Here is a 22,498-nt window from a genome sequence, read left to right as displayed (position 1 = left end):
GGGCATTGATTAAATAAATAAAAGTATGCACTTAGCATGTTCAACCCTATTTTTACTTTTAACCATGCATTTATTTAAATTTTGATGTTTGAAGATTGTTAAGTATATCTATCTACTTATAAGGAACAATTTTTTAAACTATTAGATTTTTATACCATTTCAAGAGAATCCTATGACGATATAAACTTCTTTTTTCTAATAAGAATTAACATTTTTGATATAAATTGTTAAGCAGATGAATTTTTTGAAATTTTAATATATATGAATCGAAATTCAAACGAGTATTTTCTTAAGTTAAATTTTTGTGTTTTCAGGATATTATGATAATGATTTGTAAACTATAATATAATGGTTAATATTAATATTAAGAGGTTGGTTCTCATTTGAAAAAACGAAATTTGTATCGCTATGAGGTACTTCTTATTAAATGGGTACATACAAATTATAAACAATTAATAAATATAATATGATCCCTGCATCTTAATTATAATTTAAATTTAACATTTCCTAGTCAAAATTTGAATAAATCTGTTATTAAAAGAAAAAAATGAGGGTGAGCATGCTTAATCGTACTGTAAACATATCTAGTTCTAATATAACGTCATGTATATAATATGATACCACAAACGAAAATCACCCGACGCAAATCGTTTAGAGCATATATTATAATATATAATGTAGGTAACACGTTCGACAAATAAGGTCATCGTCAAACGTTTTGAACACATACGATGTTTTTAATTATTATGCTACAATGCTTACTATTATTATGTGGTTGACGGTTGTGGTATATATCATTTCTAAACCATATTTTCATTCCTTGTTTCTACACAATATTATAATATTTTATTAAATATTATGACGGTTTTGATAAATAAATATATAAAGGCGCAACAAGTTATTCGTTTATATCGTCAGAGCTACAGCACGAATCGGGCCAAGGATTTTAAACGAGACTACGAAAGTGCCTACTCACCTACCTTTATCTACCTTCCTCTTGCACAGCCTATGATTTTCATCAGTTTTTAACGCGTGGCCGTATATAATAAGCGTTTACGTTCAATATAAAGTTAAATGCGCGTAATCCGCATCAGTCGTGTACATATAAGTGACAAGGCTTTTATTAATACACGTATAGTTATTATTATACCCTCAGAATAATATGGAAATTAATACATTAAAATTGTTTTAAAGCAATTACAGCAGATATACTACTGCAACGCATATAGGTGCTGAAAACAAAATACCAGAATCGATAACAATTTTATAAAATTATTTGTAGGACGAAACCAGAAGATTTGGCAATTTCAAGCTGAATTTATATAATTTAATTTTTGTCACGTATTGGAAAATATTAAAAAATAATAATAATAATTAGGCCAAATACTTATAACGTATATAAACCTATTGAACATTGTATAGACGTCATAGCGGAGGTGTCTTTTCAATGTTGTTGAATTTTATACGAATACGTTTATGCAGACCACAAACCCTGAATAGGATTTATCCAATTTCAGGCCGAAAAATTTAAAAAAAGTGGGCCTATTATGGTATTTGATTTTATAAATACGCTAACGTACCTTGTGCGGTTCAAATGACGTTGCAGATAGACGCACTCGGCAAACACTTTGCTTGAATATATTATAAATATTAAATATAATACCTAAGTATACATTTCGTGCTATTCGCATTTTTCGGTTTTACTCACCATTTGTACGACCGTGAAAGCGTTGTATGGACGAGTTATTGGATCGGGTGACGTCAAACCGTTTTCATCGGTGATGAACCAGATCCGAATCGCGTGATGATGGTGGCTGCTTCTATAGTTCTATATAACACAGCGGTGTTGTGATGCGCGCGCGCTCGCGTCTAAAAACGGAAAATATACCACCGCGAACGATTACAATTAACGTTTTCGGGCGTTACGTGACGGGAAACGCGCGCGGATGCAAAACGATGTTATTGTGTGCAGACGATTTTTTGTCGTGAACGTGACCCAGTTGTATACACGCGTGACCCGGGCCGGTATTACTGCAGTACAGTTTAACGATGGTGTACCTCGGTCGTTTCGTTTGTCGTATTTTTTAAATTATAAATATGTAACGAAAATTTTCGTCTTTTATTTTTATTCGATCCGGTGACACTCAGACCTCTTATATATTTGATAATAAATTAAATATTATTTATGATTTAATATTTGTATCGACTCAGCGACAACGGAACATGCGATGGTGGTCGACGACGGCAGCAGTGCAGGCGGTCGGCCGTATTGGCATGTCGCGCGCGAGTACCGCGGTCTTATACGACGACGACGACGATCTGGAGGGCGGCGGCGAGCGATCGAGCGATCTATAGTGGTTGGCTGGTGAGCGGTGCGCGCGCGCGTGTTTGTGCGTTAGCTGACGCGCGTGTAATGTGTGTAAGAGCGGTGGACGCGGACCACGAAAATAATAATAATAAAAAAAAAAAATCTTCTCGGCTCCGTTAACGGCGGCGGCGGCGGCGGCGATAAAGAGTGGGACGGCGACGACGAAGATGAGGAGAGCGAGTGAACGCATATTATTATTATATATATATATATAGCACATATATACCCGTATAATAATAATAATAATATAATATGATCGTGGACGGCGCGCGGAGGGCCGGAGGCGCCTACATAACGCGCCGGGTGGGGGCGGGCGTCCAGCGCGGGGGCCGTCCGCTACCGAAATCGCGAAAACGTATCGAGGCCCTCTGCCCCGCGGCCACTGCGCGCGATATGTGTGCTAATGAGAAAGAGAGAGGACATCGCCGCCGCCGCCGTCGCGCGATCGACAGTCACGACGACGATGACGACGGACGCGATGGCGGTGGACGGCGGACGGCGGTTCGTCGCGTATGTATCGTATTGTTATTATACCTACCTATATAATGTATCCAATGCGTTGTGCACACACGCGATCGTAATCGTCTCTCGGCGCGAGCCAGCGAAAACGTGTCTCACGAGGACGCCCACTCCTCCGCCTCGCCCGCACGACGATAGGCACCTCACGCCAGGGCACCACCGCGCCGTAGTCCTCGCCCGGAGAGATTTCACTATAGAACAACAACAATAATGTTATACCCACGTATATAATGTATAATAATACTATTATAATAATATTATAACGTGTACACGAGTACTGCGCCAGGAGGTCATCGTCGAAACGAAATAGATAGTGCGTCGAGATATCGGAAGTCCGTCCGCCGTCACTTCCGGGGCCGCGATGTTATAAAAATAGAGGACGTATAATAGCGGGAGTCGGCGCTGCTCAAGGGTCACTGTCCCTCGGCGGCGGGACACGCGCGAACGATAATAATAATAATATATATTTTAATATACACGTCATATTATTATTATTATTATTATAATGTGAGTACCTATATATTACACGTGTTGCTGGCAGGCCCCTCTCGCCGTTCCACATAATTCGGCGACGATTAAACTTCCTATACGCATTATTATTTATTACATAGGTAGATACTCAAATATCACAGTAATAATTATACTATTTATATACTAGGTATACGAAATTCAAAATACGAATATTAAAAATTTCATAAGGAGCAAGTGTGATTTACAGTTTAACACCTTTTTTCATTTTACAATGTATATTTATTCAAATTCTAATTGCTGGAATTTTTGAGTATACTTAAGGACTATATTTTCAAGTAATAAATAATTACTCAGTTCTCTTTGTATAAACAGTTTATCAGATGACGTTTTTTTAAAAATGTTGATGGATGTAAATCGAGATTTGAGAGAGTCATTTTTGAGCTATTTAACTTTGCGTTCCTATACTACGAGTAATCTGCAATGGTCCGTGATAATTTTTGGTTTATGAGATATGGATTATATCTATAATATATTAATATATATCTATATTATTCTTGTAGTATAAACATTTTAATAACTCGGAAGTTACTTGTTCAAATTTTGACTTAGATTCATCAACATTAAAAAAAAAATCGTTTGCTAACAATTTACAGTTACAAAAGTTGTTTCTCATTTGAAAAAAAGAAGTTTGTACGCCACATGACAATGCTCAAATAAAGAGGTACTTAGTATCTATATAAAAAATCTAAATAATTGAAAACACGATAGTATGGTACTATATGGTGTAAATATGACCATTACTTAAAGAAAAAATGGATGTGAGTATGGTGGGTGAAGCACTCAGTGTGTACAGAGCTGTTATATAGATATACAACTTAAAGTGTATGTACGTTTCCTTTTCCCTTCTCTCAGCACGGTTAGTCGATTGACTGTAACTTTTTAACAAATTCTATCGTTGTTGCTGACAATGGCCGATTGAACGACTATCATTGTGTTAATCCGTTTTTTATGTCTTATGTAGACATTATAGACACATATAACATTGAAAATGTCATCGATTTGGTACACAACATATTATACAATTTTATACAATATACTCGCACATATTATAACACATAATATTAGAAATATAATGGTACATCATTACTTATTAGTGCTACCATTATATGAGCTTGTTACCAGTTGTAGGAAATTTAAAAATGGATACCTATGTTTATGTAGGTTTAATGTGTACATATAATATATGATTTTAAACCCGTCAAAGGAAGACATCAGAAAATTTTACGAAACGTTTTAAGACCTGATGAGATTTAAACGTAATTTATATTAGTTAACATGAGGTACGTATGCTTCTTTATATTCGAAGTCTCACACCCTCGCCTACTCGACAGTTCGAGCGATGTTTGTTATTATATTAACTATAGTTATATGCGGCTTACATTGCTTACAATATACTTAAATTACTTACATTTAATACATGTACGCTTAGATGAGTATAGATAAGCGCATCATCGCGCCGCATACAAATTACTTATTAAATACAGGTGGCGTGATGTAGGCTGGGGAGTCGTATAGTCATGTCTATTTTTACTAGGTCGGGAGCCGAAACCGTTCGTAGTATATACAAAAAAAACAGTAAATATACCAATCAACAAGCCGTTTCGGAAACGGGTATACTTATACGTGTAAGTTCGGTATGTATAAATACTATTATATTATCGTGAGCTCGTGAAATATTTCTCCAGACGATCGGCGCGATTAGTAATTTGGCCGGAATACATATGTCTAACATATTATTATTATACAAAAGATTACGTATTGATAAAATATTTTATTGCAGCTGGTCGAAAAATATATATAGTTAGTACATAGTTTAACTATACACATTATAAGTTCTATATGAATAATTAAAAACGTATGGACAGTTTTAATTTTTTTTCCCGATGATCCCCGATTTCCCAAAAGTTGTTTGAATTTGGTTTTGTTTAGTATGTTGATATGTCGAAACCCCAAAATAGTTAGGACTTGGCACTAGAAAAATAATACGTAATATTAATTTTTAATGTTCCAAAATTGCGTTTTTGTTTGTACTTAAACTTATACAATTTTTTTCTATTATACCGAGTAAGTGTAATAAGTAACAATGTTACAAACGATAAATGTTGTACGCTTATATACATATCATATACTATATTGACAAATGTAAATGTTTTTAACAATTGACCGGCGAATTTGAACTCTGAATCGTTGTTGTTGGCTGACATCACATCCCCGAATAAATTATAATATTAATCACCTGCGTGTACAAACTCATGAGAAAAATGCACTCTACACAACGTTCGATCTACATAATATATATACGAGCGATTTGAAAGTATCTAGGTATTTGGATAGTAGAAGACTATCCCTCCACAGAGCTTAAAATATCATTTTGAAATTGTTTTTCTTTATTATTGTTAAATAAATATTTCATCAATATTTTGACTTAAATATGGATTTTTTTTAATGCAATTTTTTGTGTATGATTTTATTATGCTTCTCCATGGCAAATTTCTGGTGTATCGAAGCTCATGATACTGTGCATGTTTATTGTGTTCGCCACAAAAAAATGTATGATTTACAAGTTTATGACGTTTATTATAGGACATTGTATTTATGTATATGATATTGAAATAATTGTTTCTATATTATACCATGCAGGAATGCAGAAGATTGTGTAATAATTTATAATTATTGTATCTATTTACTTACAAATATTGTAACTTTTATATAATTTACGATTTACAAATAGGTATACCTAATTAAAAATGCTGAAGATTTTTTTTGTCTTCCAAATTGCATAATAGATAAGCTGAAAATATATAGAAATGTATTTAGACTATGCAATCTAACATGTGCGTGTTCATAAATTATACCGCCTAGCCCCGAAATAATTGGTTATTGTTTTGTTTGATAACATAGAATCGCTATTATTCTTATGGAAATGATTTTTTTCGTTTAAAATTTTAATAAATTACATTAATTACTTCTTACAACACTTCCTTTACTTAGCACGATTTAAGTTAAATAATTGAAATTGTATTATTATTAGTACTTGAATCGACCTTCGGTCAAAAATGCAATGAATGAACATACACGTGTAATTAACTAATATATAGAATGAATCTTGTAATAATTATGCACCAGCCTTGTTCGACTAAAAGAAACACATTTAAATATAAATCTAATGAAATTATAATGTTTAAAAACACTATACATTATTATGTTTTTATCATGTATAGTGTATACCTATATTGACCTAATTTTGTACTCAAAATTATTATTATACATAATGTGAGCGTTTTTTTTTTTTTGACTAATGAATAATTAATCATTATTCATTTGTTTAAAAAAAATTATAATATTGTAAGATGTGTGACCTCTCTCGTACTATTTGTGAAGTGATATTTTTAAGACATTAAAACTTCAACTATACATAATATTATATAAGGCGTAATATATGTCGTATACACACGACATTGTTAATTTTATACGAGTATATTTTTTTAACGAATAATATGTGTTCAAGTGCGAACAGTTAGAGCACTTGACTGCTAAGTTAACGGGGTCGACTCTCACTCAAATAAAATATAGACTCGTGGGTACAACATAAAAAAAGCTTTCATTCAATTATTTTTCTTTATTCAAATATAATTTTCATTCAATCCCAATAACCTAGACGACTCCGGCAGAACTTTATTCAGAACTATCTCGTATTCATTTGTAGTTTTACACACCCGTTGGCCGTTTTTACATAACCTAATAAATTATATTATACATTATTATTTATTGTATTTTAATATTTATACAAACATATACTACATGTCTTACAGTCGATTATTGTGAATACGCTGTAAACAATAGACTTCCAAAGCATCAAATACTTTATGACCATACATGTATACTGGCATACTGCACACAAAGTCTCTATAATATTATATATGTTCAATCATTTCATAGTTTCAAGAGTAAAAGTGAAGTTGATGACACGATTCCATTCACATTCACACACTCACGAATCCTACCTATACGTCATTATTATACCTAACACATCACATACACACACACATAGTTCCAGGCTATTATAAAATTTATGTATGAATTTTCACTTTTGTTCGTCGACAGTATTATAGTATTTTTTCTTTCTTTCCGTATCCTTAAGCACGTTCGAATATTGTCGTGCATTTGTGTATACGTATATTCTATATATCGACCTGTTGCTGCAGCCTATAGCATAGCAGTGCGTACATAATGTCTATAACATGATATATAATATGGTTTCGCCGAAACGGACACGACGTGATTCGAATACTATCGGAAAACCTATTTTTTACTTTAGTCATCATTATTATTATTATTGTCCACTATTAGTTTTCGATACAATCGTCTAGCGTTACTCACAAAACATATATCAGTATGCACGAATAATATTCATATACATATTATATATATATATATATATAAATACAGAGTGAACGAGAGAGAAAGAATCATCATGTTCCAAATAAATTGTGATGTTATTTGTACCTATGGTATAAGTTCGGGCCGGTGCAGTGCAAGTCCGAGTCATTAGGTAAGTGGATCAGTGGGCTAGTGGGCCAAACTAGACGCGGTCCATTAGAATATAACACTGCCGAGGTACCATTCGTCCGGAATACAATATTATTATAATATAATGTCCGTGTGTGTATGTGTACAGTATAATGTTGTACGATGACGAGTTAGAAAGAAAGAAACGTTCACAAATTATTTTGGCCGGGTCGAGAAAAAAAACAAACACGCCGGAAATTAAATTCAAAGAAGAACGAGAAAAAAACCGAACAATGTTGGCGGCATAGCGGTGTATATTATACAGAGCAGAGAAATAATGAATGTATATTATAATATTCATGCATATGATGAGTTCTCATCTGTTTATATAATATTTTGGCGTTATACAAAATTAATAAGGTATAGAAAGTTAACCATTTTTGAGCAGTTAAATTATTATATTCGCGATATCTAAATTATACATCAAAACGTATTACACGTATATAGGTAATATTATTTCATGAATCATTATTTATAAATTATAATATTATATTTTATAAGTACAGGAACCAACTGTAATACCGTATATATATATTATACACATTTAAACAGTCAGTGTGCGTACCACAACATTGTACTTTGTGGCCTGTGGGTACCAACCTATGCCTACGTTATGGTGTTATGTATATTGTACATACATTTGACAGTTGACACATTAATATAAAAAAAAAAATATATTATGCCTTGAAGAAGTACGAGTTGTGTGTGCGTCCGTTGTATATATCGCGAGTAAACCAGTTCCGACGGATCTGATCGGATCGGTGAGAGAGACAGAGAGAGAGAGGAGTCAAGGTTAGGCCGCGTGGATGTACTTTGAGAGACAGGCGTGCGCGGGGAAAGGGTCCGATAGTGAAGGGAGGTCGCGGTCACTACTGGGAAAGAGAGAGAGAGAGACTGAGAGAGAGAAGTAAGAGAAAGAGAAAAACAAAATGAAACTCACGCGCATACGATTTATTGGGCTGCGGCAGACGGTCGCGGAAAATGTTTCCCTTCGAAAATAACGCTTGCGGAATAAATATAATTTCTTGCAGGACATTTTGTGTTACACGCCATTATGAACGCTACGTATATTATTATAAACGCATATTATTATACTTTTATTCTCCGATAGTGGACCAAAAAAAGTATATTATGTACTAGTTTAGCAATAACGACATTTCGTGTTATGAATGTATTTTATTTTCCTCCGACTGCAGAGATTATACGCTATAGGTACTAACGCTATACTAGTTACTGGTATGTATAATATAAAATAATATATTATACTTTTACAAAGTGGTTCATTATGAAAAAAATACTAGTAAATCGCTAGTCTTTGCCGTTTAGTCGGATCATATATGTATATATAATGTGGTATAAATGTAAAACAATATTAGAAGGTTTAAAATTCACCGGAATTTTTCGAAAAAATTCAGATGTCCGATCTTAGTTACAATCGAGTAGGTACCTTACCTACCGCTGGCTATCGGCATTTATATACAGTGATAAAACTATGAGTAATTTGCAGTATATGTATGTACTCAGTATATACTATATAGTATATATTATATGATACGTACATCGTACAATATGTATAAATACTATAAATAAAGGAATCCAGGAGTGTATCATATAAATCAATGCATGTAATATTTACCTCCATCGGTTATTAAAGTATCTATATCGCACTGATGGGTGTCCCCTGCAGGAAAGGCATTGATAGAGAACTTTTCCTCCCCTAGAATTTTAAATTTGTTTTCCCAAGCATTATTTGTTCCGCTCCAATTTAGTAGACACAGAATACTTTGATTTTTGATAAATAATATAAAACTCTTTAATAATAACTGGATTATTTTATTTTATCGTATGATTTGAGTGCTCTGTATAATATAATAATACTCTAATAAATTATTGTATTAATGTACTATAATAATAAAATGTATAAAAAAAAAATCCCCATTTATTTTTTTAATTAATTCCTCCCCTCCTCCACATAGAAAAATGTCTGGAGACATGATCACACTCGTGTTAATAATAATTAGCAATCTCGAATTAGTGAATATTAAAAATATGTATCGATGTATTATTATATAGCCTTTGGGTACATATTGGTATAGTTTGGTACGTTTTGTCCGTTTTCGGTGTGACGCGAACTTGAACGGGTGTCGTGCCGGAAGTGGGCCAAGCACGCTTGGCAAACGGGTTTCGGAGAAGAAAAAAATGCACACACGCACGTGTGTGTATATAAATGAAAAGTGTATTATTTTATATACGTATATATTATGGATTATGGCGCTCGGCAGGTACGTTCGTTTTCTGTTTGCGGTAGGCAATAGTGGTTTTGAAACCAATGCCGAAGGAAAACACATGATATTATTATAAATAATAAATAATATATATTATTACGTATGTATATTGCAATTTGTACTATACCACAGAAATATATAATTGCAGGAATAGTGTTTTTATAATAATAATAATAATAATAATAATAATGTATTATGGTACACTTAAACTAAGCTGAAGGCATCGTCATATTAAATCGGGTGATCCATTTAACGTATGACACCCATTATATTTCTGAAAATAACAATAATTTTGAAAATATTTCTTTTATGTAATTTTAAGTCATTATAGAAAAAAATATTATTATATCGCTATCGTTTATCAATTGTTATAGACTTTTTTGAAAGATCATTTTTAATTTAATATTTGAAGAAGAATATTATAATTGGAGTGTTTCTAAAATATAATATAATATAAAAATCAAATTTTGCAGAAGAAGTAACTTATGAATTTTAAGTATTTAAATTTTCAATGAGTACCTAGTGAATCAATATTTAGAGGGGTACCTATCATTTCCTGTGTACCACTCATAATACCGTTCACCGTAACATTAAATACCTGTAATAAGTTATAACTCATAAACTATACTGCTTGTCCAAAATTTGATTATTATTCATCGAAGTATTCTAAAATATAATGTGCTTTGTAATAGGGAATTAAAAATGTATGTTGTTATTAAAAAAATATTTGAAATGATTATTATTAGCTAATAGTTATTATATTTTAATAATAATTATAATATTGATAGGGACAAAAGTTATTATATTATTCAATATTATACAAGTAAATAGTTGATTCAAAAATTGTCAGCTATATTTCTCTTACGCTTGCATATAATAGAATATAATAATTAATAATATATCAATAGATAAATGAGATTACCTATACGGAGTATGTGGTTAAACGACTTTTTAAGAACAGACCTTTTATGTATAATGAAGCTTTTCACCACGCGACAAGTGTGTTATTGATATGTACATAATAAAATACTACGTAAATATAAAAATATATGATGAATATAATAATATATTTCTTTTTTTATAGAATTATTGAAAAACTCAAACAACAGTTAAACGGTTATATACGTATATAGGTATATTGTCACTATTGTCATGTGCAGATTTTGAAATTTAAAACAATGGGCGGGTGAGTGGTTAATTTAAAAAAAATACAAATATAATTTTAGTACCTACGCAATAGATTATAGAAATAAGAATATAAGATATAACATTATCGATAAGATTTGATACCAATATTAACAATTGTATTTATATTTTTAATTTATGAATTTTATGCTCACCCCTTAGAACTGGGCTTGGGTATTATAGGTAAATATTTATATAAGCTACGCACTCCTCACACCTGAGTCCTGACTGTAACATACTCGCATAATAAACTTTGCATTATTGTGTATACTCACTGTGCTCTATTCTATGTATACAACATTTGTGCACTGTACGATTGCACGATAAAAATAACAATAAAATTAGATGTAATATTCGCAATATGATTTTCGTGTGAAAATATGTACACTATTCCGTGCTCTACGTGCAGTTTGCAAAGTATGACGTATAACGTATAATTAATGACAAATGCACATTTCTCTATAATTTTCGATATATTATTATAGCTTAATATATTTATCATTTTATCAAACCTAACCCCGTTTAATTTTTCAGTATAATAAAAATAATATTCTAACACATACAAACACCTGCCCTGCTTTAATTTGGTGATTTTTTATACTTTTGAAAAACAAAGATAAAAAATTATTACTTATAAAAATTAAAAAATAATTTGAGAATATTTTTTTTTTAATGTATGACATTCAATAAGAAAATTTCTAATAGAATGCATTTGAATATTTTAATTTGACATAAAGATATACTTTTTGGGGTGAATAGATTGATATGAAAATTTTTGGACTAAATGAGAACTATTGTAGTATAATGTTGATATAACTGATAAAAGGTTTAAATTTTCTTAATATATTTATGTATAATAAAATAATTTATTTTATAATAATAATATAATCCACGGTTATTACAGTTTACAGGTTACGATTGACATAAATAATTTATAAAATAAAATTAGTATTGTTATATGTATTCGTGTATGTTTAGAATGATTAGATAGTAAGTAGTATTTATAATGTAGGTATAAGCGTTTTATAAATAAAACGATAAACTGTATACAATTTTAAGTATACACCTACTGGCTATTATATTATATTGTATACAATTATACCGTGTAGGTATGCTTTATTTTCTTATGTAGACAGGTGAAAGATATTAAACAATTAAGTATTAAGGTTTAGACTAATGTCATTGAACAGTTATTCAAAATAAAGTGAATAATAATCTATAAAATTAATTCAGTTATAAACCGACGTTATTATACTTATTATAATATAAGAAACTGTTTTAAAATATCTAAAGAATGATCTAAAAAAATACAAGACTCTTGAAATGAAGGAATACAGATTATATAAAATTCATAAATTACTCATCTTATTACATTATTATTTCACTTACATTCTATTTTTTCCATTATTCACAATCTATACCTTAGTTTTTACATTTAAACAGTAAAATAAAAGTAGATTATTATTATTATAGTATATTCTAAGTATGATAATTCGATTAATTTTAATTTTCTTTCTATGATTATTCCTCATTTATGTTTTGGTTTGTTCGTTCCAAATATTAATAAATCAAAATTGATTTATAAAAAGAAAGAAACTTAAATAAAAACAAATAAAACTATTTAGTAAAATACAAGTATCTTTAAGATTAAAAATCAATTACTTTCCTTTTTATGACACGAAAAAAATAGAATAAAACATCGACTATTAACTTTTATAAATGTATATGCAAATAATAACTTCTTATTAATAAATCAGAAAAATCGCAACAAAAGATATTACAGTTAAATCATTTTTTAGTTTGCGAGTTTAAATTATTGTAAAAAATATACAATAGATATATTACAATAGATGGACTATAATATAAATATACAGAGTAGACCAATATTTATTAATTTATTATACACACTTCACACTGTTCATGAGTAATAGTGTAGTAAGAGTTTAGTAATAATGTATTTCAAAATACATTTAATATAATATATACGTATTTAAGAAACATTGGCTTTGCCTACCACTAATCCATTTCGAATGAATTATCAATTAGATAAATATATACAAAGGAAGATTTGTGTTAAATTCTTTTAAAAAATAAAAAAATATTTAATTAGATAGCGTTTTTTAGAAAAAGCTTTAAAATATATTAATATTATTCATATTCAGTTATATACTCATTTACATGTATATTGTATATATTTCACATATTTTAATATGTAGGCACAAAAATATTACGGTAATGTACAAATTTTATATAGTTAATACAACTGATCATTTTCTGCGGTAAAATGTTGTATACGTTAAAAACACTCATTTGATGTATTATTTGAAATATTAGTTATACTAGGTAATATACAATTATTAGAAAATTAAAAAAAAGATTTTGCAGGTGCTTTTAAAATATATATATAACGCAAGGCCGTAGCCAGAAAAATATTTTGGGGGGGAGTTAATGTATAAATATGTTATATTTTGTAATAAAATATGAAATTCTAACTATTCAGTCTTATTTCAAAAAAAATTCGGGGGGGGGGTTGAACCCTAAATCCCCCCTGGCTACGGCCTTGATATAACGTTATAACGAGCTTTATAATACTCCTAAGAGATGTAATTGTAATATATTAAAATTACACAGCATATACATTTAAATGCTTTTTATTAGTTTGGTTTATGTAAACATTTTTACGTAATTGAATTGATTTTTTTTATTATTCTTTACTGGACTAAACAACGATAGTAAGACGCAATAATACTGACAAACGTATAACAGCACGATGATAATATAACATGTACTATATATATATAATATGGTATCACAATAAGGCATTGGATTTGGGGAATTTGAGTCTAACCTAAAATTAATAATTCATACACTTTTGACCTTTATTTTTTAAACATAAGTTAAGTCACATAAGTCATTCGTATGTATACACCACTGTAGTTTTAAACACATAACATGCATATACAGAGTGATTCGCCAAACATACTTACTCCAAATAGTGCACACTGCTTTAATTTTCCAAATTATACAACAAATCAATGAGATACTAGTAGAGTATGACATCGTGATTTGATACTAATGATACTATTATTTTATATATACTCTATTACTTTATCAATTTATAAAACTTTATTAAAATATTATACTTTATTGATTTATCATTAAAATTTGCATTTTTGGTAATCAAAAAAAAAAAAACCTAACGATTTAGTTTTTCCATAAATATAACTTCAAGTTTCAACATTAAACGACTGTACAATAAATATTGTGTTGGTCGTATCATCGAACCCTATATTTTAAAATGTATTTTAAAGCTCTTATTAATAACAATGACATATTTTAAGTAAAAAAAGAAATAAAATAGATTCCGACTATTCTGAGTATAAGTTAGACGAAATATATTATTTATTACATGAATATTGGACATTCGTTTATAATACAATATAATACCTACATATTTATTATTAAAATTGTTGGCATACCACGTTTAACGACCATTTCATGTATGATCTATATGTTTGGCTTATAGGTATATAAATATTAAATATATAATACGACATACCCAACGAATGTCCTAAATGACTAAGTTATAATATTACTATGGAGTTTACTGCAAGTACTTGCACACAAACACACACACACACACACACACACACATTGAAACAACGTGTACGTAACAAAATGTATCAGTATTATAATATGTAGACAACGACTGCAGTTGTAGTACGTATTTTCGCCCGAGGATATTTTGCCGGTCCTAGTATTTCGGCCATTTCGGGTACAATAACCGACCTCCTCCCCACGCCCACGCCCCCTAAACCTCGACCAGCACTGTCGTCATGCACGCGTACTTCGCACAAGTCTAGACGGTTTTATTTTTACCACCGTCTGTACTTTATTATACGATAAATTTTTTGAAATGGCCCTCATTGAAGTGACCACGAGGTGCGTATGGTATGCGTATAGCGCGTGACCGGTATATGATACCTTACCTGCCTACCTACACGTAGTTATACAAAAAATATTAAATAATGTACATAAAATACGGCACAAAAATAGCGGACCATAAGAAGAAACAGCTGACAACGGTTTTTTGAACTGTAGTATTTTACACAAAAAATATAAAATATGAATAATTAAATATAAATATGTATAGGTACATAAATATAATAATATATCAACCAGTATACATACAAGTAAAATTCGTATGTCATAATATTAATATTATATCTGTGTCATTTGTTTTTTCATAATATGGTCCCGTAAAGTGTACTAATGTGTTGTGTGTGCTATTGTATCTAATAATATTATGTATTAGTAATAATACACGTGTTTAGACTAAAAATGGTTATATTCACGAAAAACCAGTGGCGTAGCCAGCGGGTCGGAAAAACATTATAATATACGAAGAAATTGTGGTTCATAACGATCGTCGCTGGGATGTGAACGATTCTAAATATAGATTAGTGTGCATGAGCTGTAAATGCGTACAATACGCGGCACGCGTCTGACCTTTGTCGGAATTCGGATATCCAGGCCGTTGTTATATTGAAACTCAATCATTAAGTGTTTACGGTTTTTTATTTTTTTTTCGAAGGTTGTGGCTTATTGGATTTTCACATTCCTCGGGACTCCGTACAAAAACTAGTCTCGACAACTCTTACTTTTGGAATCGTGTACTTTAATTGACCGGACCTAGCCACATGTTTTGTTCTCGTGTACGGTTTGAAGAGGTCAGCGCCCTCGACAGATATAATATATAAATATGTACAATTTTCTAAAAAAGATAACATTATGGATACAGTTTCACTAGAAACTATTTCTTATTATGCATCCAAGGTACATATTATTATAGGCGTGTACTGACAAAAATACATTAATTGCTTATTATATTATATATACGCTCAGGCATTGTAATTTGTAGATACGTTTTTAAGTCTGAACACAGAATATAATGCTTTATGCCTTCTGGACGCACAAACTGTTAAAATCCTACGAAATATACAGCATTAGTAGCATGACCTAGTGATCTGTAAATCAGATTTTTTTTTCTAACACAAATCTTTATGCCGGTGGACTGCAGCTAACATTGTCTTTACGAAAAAGAATATAGTCACGTATTAACTATCAATAAAAAAATTATAATTATTATTATACAATTATTGAATTAATTTACACCTTTAAATTACTATCCTTGGACGCTCGTTTAAATTTATTAAAACAGTTATTTTTGGATATAATATTTCATTAAAAAATAACGGGGATAAGAATAACGTAGGAAGGAAGATTTAAAATAATTAATTTAGTTTTGTCTGAACATGAAGTTTTGAAATTGTAACTATACAGTTTTTACCTTCCTTTTAACGGTAACATATATTTATTTAGCTTATAAATTTTCGATAAAATTAAACTAATCTATTTTGTACTACAAATATAAATAGCAAAAATCTTCGACTAGAAAAGGAAATTAGAAAACTAGAAATTCTTAATCCCGCCTTATCTTTTTCAATCTAATACATTTTTATTTTTATATATTTATTTTAGTTTAAGCTTAAGATATGTTAAATAATATAATTTTTGCTCCAATGGACTTTTTTGGTTAACCAAAAACGTTTCATTTTAATAAAAAATAATAAATATTTATGCATATATTATAATGCTAAAGAAAATACAATTAAAATGATAAAATACTTGAATATCAATTGTTTAAAATATTTTACATAATTAGTTTCACACTTCTTGCAAACTGTTGAACCGACTCTAAAAAAGACTAAAATATACGACTCCAATACTTATAAACCGACAAATTCGCTTATTTAAACAATAGAATACTCATTCAGATACTAAGTATTTAGTATACAGCTATGGGCCATGACTGCAGTAAATATACTTGTGTGAAAATATTCGTATTGCTTGGTATGTTTAAAAAACATACAAACAAAAAAAATACGTGAACGGAAATAATATTAATGGAGCTTAAAAATATATAACACACTCAATGACAATCATGACGTAGTATTGTCAATAATCAATATTATAAATAATAATAGGTATAAGGTTAGGTTAGGTAAGGTTAGGTAACCTATATATATGTAATGGGTTATGGATAATACGAAAACACTAGGCATATATGTTATTGTTATATTATTATATAAGTCAACGGCCGCCGCAGCATATAGTGCGCAGCATATAGTGTCAAATCAAATGAGTTTAAAAAATTATCATGGAAAACAAGAAACGACGCAACTATAATTTAAAAATTATTATTGGCTATTGCTATAGTTGTATTATACAATAGTGGTTGGCAATTATTATAGTGGACCACAGAACATGCATATAGGCACAAGTGCACAACCCTATACGCGCAGACCAACATTTTTGGTTTATTTCGAGAGAGTGGAGGGAGGGGGTTTGTGGTTAAGAAAGTTGTGAATCTATTACAAATGAAGCAGACTAATAGATACCCATCCTACCAATTAATTATCATCACAGTCCTAAGGATCTTTTTAAACAATTTTAAATTAGATATGAAGTTAAGTGGCTATTGTTATTATTATTTTGACTATTTATTTTTATACATAGGTACAACTCATACAAGTATTTATACATTTTTAAATAAAATTTTCCCCATTTACAAATTATAATAATACATATTAATGTATTATTAAAGTTTTAATGAATTTAGATGTCTTTGGAAAACATCCATGCTTGGAAAATCTACGGTCGAGTGTTGCAAAATTTAGTAGAATTACGATAACAATTTATACACATTATTAGAAAAGCCTCTTTTTGTATGGTATTCCCTAACCAAAATGGCAAAATGCCAATGATGTGATATTATTAACTGTGGTAATTGTTAAAATATCAAACCATTTTCCAATTAATCCAAAATAAAATGTTCTAAAACATATATGTTAAAAAATAATGAATTTGGTCAATCCAAAAACACAATAGAGGTAGTAGGTACCTATTAAAATATAATATAAATTAAGAATTATGGCTTGATTTTTAAGATAGTTAAATTTGAATTCTCTTTCCTAATTTTATCTATGTCAGACATATTTTACTTTAATACATTATTTTAATTTAATTTAAAATAATTAATAATAAAAAGTAAATGCTGTAGCATTTATACGGTTAATTATGAAATTCGTGTAAGTATTAATTGTCATTTTAAAATCAATCCCTGGCATATACCTATATCATACAGTATATAAACATAACGGGTTACACCTTACATGAAAACAGAACAATCGCTAAAAATGTAATACCTATGCAATAGTGAAGAAATTAGACCCTTAAGAGAATGTTTAGAAATATTGTTTGAATATGTTAGAATATTGACCTATTATAAGACTTAGAATTAAGATATACGAGTATATACAGATATATTAATATCTGTGTTTTTACGTTGGGATTTTTTTTTTTTTTGCTTGAAATTAAAAACAAATAGAGCGCTGACATCCTCTTAAAAACGATTTCTGTGCATATTAAATGTTAGTGAACCATTAAATTAACCATTTTTTTTTTTTATACAAATCGGCAATTATTGATGTGACGAATAATATCTGAAGTGGAGGCAACGTATAAGCGCATTTGCGCATATACACTTACGCGTAATACCTTTTGCATATATATATATATATATGTATACATTATATACATGTCTATTGCCTAGACATGTAATATTGTTAAATTGTTATTACTTATTTTTTTCCTGTGTCACTGTGCTCGGACGTGTGGTGGATATTAGATAACCGTTGCAGTGGCTCGTATAAATAATAATACATAATAAATCGATTACGCACATCGTGGTATAAAAAAAAAAGAAAAACTAACCGTATGTACCTATTACAAATAGCGCGAGAAACCATTAATCATAATCATAATGTCAATATACTATTATCTATTATCAAACACACATGGATGTACATACTGCATTCGTTGACGATTTCTACAAAACATGCAAAGTTACTCGTCGTATATAACGGCAGCGAACTAAAATGTTCGACACACAATAGTCATCCATAAACCAATTCATTTACTTACCTAAATATTTAATATTTTAATTAAATATTTATTTATTTATATATATAGATTATAGGTACAGCTGACAAATGCCACTGAGTTGTCGTCATTTGTCATTCGTCGTATTTATAAATAATAATAATATTATTATTTTTGTTATTATTGTGTTTATCGGCAGTGTGTAAGCCGCACGAAAAGGATGACGATTTTTTGGCAGTATGTTTGTGGGTCAAGGCCGCTAGGCTACTACGCGCGCCATAATACATTATACCTACAACACCTCATCGGTTTATATATTATAGAAATATATACCACTGGTCGTGAGGTTCCACGGCGGCAAAACCTGTCGGGCGGAATTTGGAGAAGAAAAAAAATGTCCAACGAATGCCCACTTCGAAACGAAATCGCGTTAAATCACGGTAATTCGGTCAGTTTTTTATACGAAAATGTATTTAGTTGTTGAATCCGCATACACACAAACACACATATATATATATATATCATAATAGTTTATATTATTTGTGTGTGTGTACGTACAACACACATTGCGTAGATCTAGACTAACACGCGTATGATTATTCTGTATAATATGACTTATACTGTACACGCGCTCGTGATATTATCTATGTAACTAGACTATCTAAAGACATACTTAAAGTATGTTCTATTTCTATATACCTTATAGTTGTAGGTTGTATAAGACATAATAATTAATTTAAGACTGTGGAGTGCGATTAGAACATTTACGATTTTTTACGCCTTGGCGTACTTATTATGATTTATAGTTTATATTATTAATAAAAAAAAAATTGGAAATATAAATAGTTAATATTATCACTACGTATTAGCCATTGCTTCTTACCTGTTTAAATATTGGAATATTTCAATGATCACAGCTTGATAATTATTGATAGTACTACATGACGTTGAACATATACATGCTTGTATGCTTTGTTTTCCACAGAATAGATGTATATTCGAGTGTAATGATCAAAGCGCTTCCCATTCAGTATTAACATTTTTACAGTCGTTTATTCGTTTTCTTACACATATTGTTATTAATAGCTTTCTTTTGGATTCATTCAAAATCGTATATAAGTGTACACTGTACAGCGAAAAACAATACTTCGCATCTTATAGTATCAAACTTGTTGAATCAGTCTTGAAGATAACTTATTTAAATTGTTCGTAATCTCATAATTTTACCTCTGGAAATATTTTCAAATAGTTTAACATAAAAAAAGTACATAAATATAGGATAATACAATATAGGTAATAGCCGATTGTACAGACAAAAGAGATGTAGGTAGGTATAATTGTGTATGAAGTATAACGAATGTTAACTATTTATCGGTGCACGAAAGTGTGTATATAACAACTCAACAGTGAAATTTAATTTAATATTATATACCTATATATTATATTATAGTATACCGTTATTAATTATTAATAAAATCTATTTCTGTTAAATCGTGTTCCTATTTTAGTGCACGGCGATGGAGGTGGCTTCGCGTAAAAGCAAAAAAAAAAAACCACCAAAATATCGAGTATAATATAATTAAAAGAAAAGAGTACTTACCTATAATATGTATTATGATAATTTACTAAGAAGTTATATACGGCTGCCGTATGCCCGTATAATGCTTTAATATGCGTTACCCACATTCAAATTTGTAAAGGTATATGCGAGCGAGCGCAGACAGCTTACAGCGTCTCCATAATAATAATATGCGCACATTTGTCGGTTCTTTTTTTACATTTTTTTTTTATCGCTCTACAACGAACACCGCACGCGTAATAATATATCGTCATAATAGGTATGCACCTAATAATAATAATAAATAATTATGAGCAAAGCGCAGCGCATAAACGATAATATTATAATCATCGTCGTGTACCCACACAATACTGTACACATTATACACGCTCGTTCGATGCAATTATATACATATAAACGTATATGTATACGTTATACAGCAGCTCTCGTATGAGATCTGCAGACGGACATGTTACACGGTTACATTGGTATATATCATTATATATACCTAGGTATATATCGCGGTATATACCTATATTATTTACAGCCGAGGGTGCACGCGTATATCCGGGTGCGTTTAATGTGCACAACACGGTCACGAGGTCAACGCGGCAACGTCGTCGTCGTGGTCAGTTTTCCCGTTTCGTCGTAGATATAGGTACGAATAATAGGTATCTATTACCGATTTTTTTTATTTTTTTATCTCCTCCTCGGCCAACTCCATAGATTTTTTTATATCTATATATATATATTATATTACACGCACGAGCCGGATAAATATTTATTATTTTGTACTCTTACGATGTACATACAATGTGATGTACCTATATGTACTACAGGTACCTACAACTTTCAAGACGAAGTACACGAACGGTCTTATGGGTTATGATTTTATTGAAATATCATGTTTAGCAGACAATTTGTTTAACTTAAAATGGTACTCTCGTTGTCATGAAAAATATCAACATTTTTGAAAATGTTAGAAGAATTGTATAGGTAACGTATGCTTGAAAATATATTTTTAAAATCATAACCTAAAATTAATGACATAATAACAATTTTGCCCAAAACAATGTTGTCACTACTGGACTGCTAGCCGCTAGGTGACTTCTTTTACCAGTCTTCCGTGTCGTCTTTCGCGGAATTATCTAATCAATTATGCTTATTGTAAATTGTTTTATTTTAAAAATTATGCACATACTATATAGATAGGTATATAAATTATAAATGTTAAAAAAATATACCAAATCAAATATTTTTTATAGAATATTTTAATGCATAAAACATAAACCAGTAGTAACACACTAACATATACCTACAAATAGGTATTAGTAGAGAGACTATAATAATATTATCTAATCTTTCTTATCTATAATTAGTTAGTATAATTAGTAAAAATTAGGGTTTCCAAAATCCTAAAATGTTATTGAATAATAGGTATAATGAATGGCGGGGGCGGACGCAGAAAAACAATTTTTT

The 22,498-nt window shown here is 30.2% G+C and overlaps 1 long non-coding RNA gene across 1 annotated transcript; it reads right to left on the bottom strand.

Annotated features, from left to right (window-relative positions):
- Window positions 1–1,709: 1,709 nt before the first annotated feature.
- Window positions 1,710–22,253, bottom strand: LOC126550827 (uncharacterized). The gene is made up of 3 exons (XR_007604859.1): window positions 21,062–22,253; window positions 20,345–20,690; window positions 1,710–3,078 (listed from the first exon to the last, which is right to left on the bottom strand). It is a non-coding gene; the product is annotated as an uncharacterized LOC126550827 (long non-coding RNA).
- Window positions 22,254–22,498: the final 245 nt, after the last annotated feature.

This window comes from Aphis gossypii, chromosome 3, assembly GCF_020184175.1.
Source record: "Aphis gossypii isolate Hap1 chromosome 3, ASM2018417v2, whole genome shotgun sequence".
NCBI lineage: Eukaryota > Metazoa > Arthropoda > Insecta > Hemiptera > Aphididae > Aphis > Aphis gossypii.
The sequence above is the reverse complement of the archived record's forward strand: the minus strand, read 5'-3'. Positions and strand labels throughout refer to the sequence as shown.